Genomic DNA, 5621 nt, shown 5'->3' on the forward strand with positions numbered 1-5621 from the left:
GTATCTGTGGAGGAGGTCTAGACCCAACACCCCTGATCAGGGCAGAATCCTTTACAACACATGACTCAGGATCACATCCACATCATACATTTCCAAGCATGAAGACTCCATGGCCCCTTTGGGCAGTCTGTAACAGTGTTGAAACACCTTTTGGGTAAAAAAATATTTTCTTGTATTTAAATGAAATTTTCCGTATAGTATTTTTTGTTCATCGCATGTTATCCTTTCACTGATCATCACGGAGATGAACCTGGACCCTTATGAATCTTTTATGACTCATTAGATACATATTCCCAATAGTCATCTTTTCTCCAGACTGAAGAGTTCAGGCTCCCTCAGCCCCCCTTTGTTCTGCAGATGTTCTGGCCCATTAATGATCTTTGTGGCTATTTGTTGGACCCATTCCCATATCTCCATGTCTCTCTTCTACTAGGGAGCCCAGAAGTGGACATAGCACTGCAGGTGTGTCTCAGCAGTGCTGAGTAGAGCCGAATGATCACCTCCTTCCCATGCTACTAGGCTTCCTTGCTGCCAGCACACTTTGCTGGCTTAGGGACAACTTGATATCCTCCAAGTTGCTCTCCATAATTTTGCTACCCTGTTCTTTTCAATACATGGAGTTACTCCTACCCAGGTGTACTTCTTTTTGTTCTGCTTTATTTTTAGCCCATTTCTTCTGCCTGTTGAGGTCACTTTAAATGGCAACAAACCAAATGTATTTTAGCATCTACTTGAATGTAGTTTTGTTAGGGTGTAAAAACCCCCAAACAAATGCAACATGATAAATTATAGCATTGCTATAATTTATTGTGCAAAGAATTTGCAGTCTAAGTGGAGAAAACCTAGTGAAGGTAGGTAAAGAGGGCTGTCCTCAATTTGGAGAGAAGAGCAACCGAAGCACAGAAATTAAATTTCCACTAGACTTTAAAACAGGAGTCTGTGGTAATAAATCTACATAATATTCCCTAGTGGGCTCAAATAACCACATCATTTTTCTGCCTGAGTACCTCAAAATAAACGGAACATGTGTATCATGATGTACAATGTGCAATACCAAAAAATTTAGTGAAGTAGACCTTGATCACACAGAAATTAGGAAAAGTTATCAAAGACACAGAACATTATTAGTTCTGTTGCAAAAATGGCAAATAAATTCAACATAGGGATCCTGCAACTGTTTTCAATATTTGAAAATCCAAATGGAGTTCAAACATAAAAATCTCTTTTCCATACAGCAAACAGTACTTTCTGTGAGCAATTATGCAAATAGCTCTTAAGGTGCAAAGGGAAAAATATTATCATATAGATTTCAACTTCATATCTGATACCAATACATTAACCTATATCTCAGTTCATTATTGTTTAGAAAACAATCAGGAAAATTTTTTTAGGTATTGTCAGGCCTTTTAACTGCCCTTGGAAAAATCTCTGTTTGATACTGTATGTATCAAAATCATCACACATATTACTCTTCACTCTGTACTATAATACCGGGAAATATTAATCTCGTCTGCATTGTGTATACAAAACATGTATAGTTAATACTGTCTAAGTAATGGCACAACTTTCTATACACTACTTAAATGAATCTAGAGATAAGAAAAAAAGTTATTCCTAAAGGAATATTTATTGCCTTTTTTAATCTTCAGCTGTTATATGAGAATGAGGCTCTTTGGATCTTAAAAGCTGAATCTTCTACATCACTTTTTTTTTCATATTGTATCTAAATTTTTCAGAAGCATATTTCTTATCAGCTGAACACATGCACAAACAGCACAGGATTTTATATTGTATTATGCATACACATACTTCATCAATATGCTGAAATCAAATGACCAAGTAAATATTTATAACATTTATATTCACACACCAGGGAATCTCTTTTTGGATGAGTGAAATAAAAAACCCTCTCTTAGAAGAATGCAATATGGTGTTTAAATATATATTTGTAAATTAAAAGAAATTTTAGATTGTACTCTGATGCACATAGGTTGTGTGAACATTATAAGTTTCTTGTTTTCCACAAAATTTTACGCCAAAATACTGCAGCTGACATTCTTATCAGAAACAAGCTGTGCTCTGCTCTTGCCAATTAAAACCTAAAAGACATATCAGTCCTGTTATGACTCATTTTAGTTTGGTATTTAGTTTGGTATTTAGTTTGGTATATAATACCTGGTGTCGTATTTCTATTCCTTTTTAACAGAAAACAAGACACCTGACAGAAGTTTATAAGACATGAACTTTGCAGCTGCGGGATTCCTGCTGGACATCATCCCCTGCCCTTGGGCAAGGGCACCTTCTCCAGGCAGTAGTCCCTGCAGCTCAGGATAGGCCAGCAAGGCAGACAGAGCAGACCAAAGGACTCTGCGGTTCCCAGCTCACTGGGGCTGCTGCATTATAGTTTATGAGCTGAGGAATCAGCCCAGTCACATCACACACTTGAAGACATAAGACATGGCTGTATTTAAGCAGAAGAAGTAACAAACTAGGAGACTAAAGAAAATAAGCCAAGCAGACACAGGATGAGAAGAGATGCATTTTTGCACATTCCCCCACCCGAAGCCAAGCTACTGTGCTGAGCCTTCTGCTGCTACAAAGGTATTCCCTGCTACCAGGCCTCCACACAGGAGAGAGATAGGATACAGTGGAGTGAAAGAGCAGATAATTCACCTAACTGCCTACTCTCATCAAATAGCATAATTAATCTACCTTAGCAACTGGTCCTAATGAAGATAAGGTATCTAAAATTATTCTTCTGAAGCAAACAGGGACACAGGAAATGAAACCAATTTTAGTCTGAATCTGAGCCCACTGCAGTCAAAACATATTTGATTATCTCTCAGCAGAAGCCAGAACTTCTGGAAGGTGTCAGTAGCCAAAGGAAAAGCAGGATACCCAGCATCTTGTAGAGCCTGGATAAAGAAAAATGTTTTGCAGTAGATAGTGATACTTCTATTAAGCAGGAGCAAAAAAATAAATTATTCTGTGCTGAAATATGTCTCTGTCATATTAGAATCTTTGTCTCCCTGAATAAAGTTCACCAGTAAGCAGAATCCTCAATTCTAATCTGACTGAGTCAATGACTCAGTCTGTGACCTTGGGCTAATCACTTGACCTTCATCTGAAGCAGTCAAGCCAGCTAGAAAATCGTGTGAAAATATCACATTGCTGAAAACCAGTTTCTGTACCTAAAATGAGATTTTCTTTAGAAAAAATAATATACGCTGCAGGGAAGAAAATAAATTATTATTTATCCTGAACTCTGGGTTAGAAGGCCAAACCAATAATTTCCAGTGTCCACTCTATAATGATACGATTCTTGCCTCATAAATACCACGACATTGTGTAAGATACATATAAATAAATTCTTTGCAGTTACTTTTTAAGCAAAGTTTATTCACATGCATTAAATTTTAAAGAACTATGTCAGTTCAACTCTTCAACATTTGAAAAATCAGTGTTCTCAATGATTGCAACAATCTTGCAGAAGAAAGAAAAAAAGTTGAAGCTTACTAAAATTTATGTAATTCACAGAAAGATTCCAAATACTTTCCCATTTCAAACCAGTGAGGTTCAAATGATAATACACAGTTCAAACAAAATAACACTGAAACTGGAAAAAAATTAAAAATAAAAATTCCTTTAATGTGTTCATTAAAGAGTTGGAAATAATATGTAATGTATATTCAGCTGTTCTCAATTATTGCATTTTCTGGTTGAAAAAAACACAGGGTTTTAACATATTTTGTTTTAAATATGCTCTGAAACTTTAATATTTCAATCTGTGAATGAAAAATCCAACATAAACTGATTTTGTTGCAAATTGTCTGAGGTCACAATAGTTAAGTAGAGGGGTATAAATATAGTCATAGAGAGCAATTAATGTTTCAGCTATGCACAGCAGATTGAAAAATGGCCAGTAGTTCTTAATCTTTTATTTTTTTCCTTCATCTGCCATATTATTTCTTTCATTTTGCACTAAAAAAATAAAAGCGCGAAAAGTTTTGAGTAAATAAGCCAGAGTATTATTTCAAAAATTCAAACATGAAATATGTAATACCCTAAAACAAGAAGACTCATTTTTACATTGTGGCCCTGAAATGAAACACTTCAATTTCTAACACTTTAATTTCTGAAAGTATGATAGTTAAACGCATTTCCATTTTCTTGTGCTACTGTGGGTGAAGGCATGTGGCTAGATTATATTTCTTTCTAAGAAGAGCCAATTAAGCCATTGAGACCTATAAAAATATAGGAGATTTTTTTCTCATGGCATAGGAGATTGGTGAGATGCAGGGAGAACAAGAAAAGAAAAATTGCTGCTGAAAAAGAGTGAGCATTTTCAATTTGCCTTGGATAAACAGAATAGTTGAAAACAAAACATCAAAACTTCAAAATTTTAGAAGACAAGTCATTATGAACAATATCCCGAGGAGAAATATTTGAGAATTTTACTTATGCCACCGACAGAAATTGTGAATCAGAAATTGTAAGTATAGAAATTCAATCTAAGGCAGTCTAAGGCAAATGCTAGAATATCTCTATCTAAAACATCTGGAAATTTGCATGGAATTGATAAAAGATGGTAAAGAAAGTCAAGTGTGATTTAAGCTGATCTTTGGTGGGATGTAAATATTGTCATTCACCCACTTCATCCATTCCAGTACAGGTGGTGAAGAGAAATGGTTTGGTGAAACTTTTTGAGCAAACAGCCTCATACTCCTGGCTAACTGATACTGGAGTTTTTACACTTCTAGAAGTTCACTTATGCTCCTGTTCAAGTGCAAGGTTCTGCTTTCCCTGAAATTAATGTGAATGACTTTGACATGAGAAGAACCATATCCAGGAGTAGAAAAAGGCATATTCTGAGATCTACAAGTTTTGTAGGACACGACTAGAAGTGTGAAAAGTGTGTCTCAAATAGTTTGGTTTAAAGTTTTAATATTAATTTTATCCGAGAAGTAATTTGTTGAATTAATGTATAATATGAACATTGGCCAGTCTTACTGAGATTTATTCACCATAGCAGTCTAATATTTACAAAGGCTTTCCTTCCCTCAATAATTATCTTCTACTATCAGCAATAAATCACTATTGCTGGTCTCTTAAAAAGTCGATATCTAGTTATTAATCACAGATAAAGTAGTTTGAATCATATACATTTCTTCTACCTTCATTTGCCAGCTAAGCATCTGATTCTGCCTTGACTATATACAGTGGAAAAACTGCGTTCCTTTATTTTTAAAGAATGAGGAAAATTATTTCCACTAGTTTTATTTATATTTTATTTAAAGAAATGTAATTCAAGTGTTACTTTATTTAAAGGAATATGCTTCATTAAATGGGAGGGACTACTTTCATATTTTAAACAGAGAGTTTTCATTACAAAGTAGAAGTTATTTACAACTTGTCTTGCCCTCTATGCAATATGAAATGGAACTCTGTGAATAATAAGCAAAATATTCTGCAGTGTGTTCTCAGTACTTTATCAATTAAGTCTTATTAGAAATGTTAATTTTGTGCACATAAATTCACTGAATATTACTTTTCAGTTTTCCTATACATTAAAAAAGAGTGATTACATCTTGATTAATATTCTCTAATTTTATTCTATCTCT

Source organism: Passer domesticus, chromosome 3 (assembly GCF_036417665.1).
Source record: "Passer domesticus isolate bPasDom1 chromosome 3, bPasDom1.hap1, whole genome shotgun sequence".
NCBI classification, from domain to species: Eukaryota; Metazoa; Chordata; class Aves; order Passeriformes; family Passeridae; genus Passer; species Passer domesticus.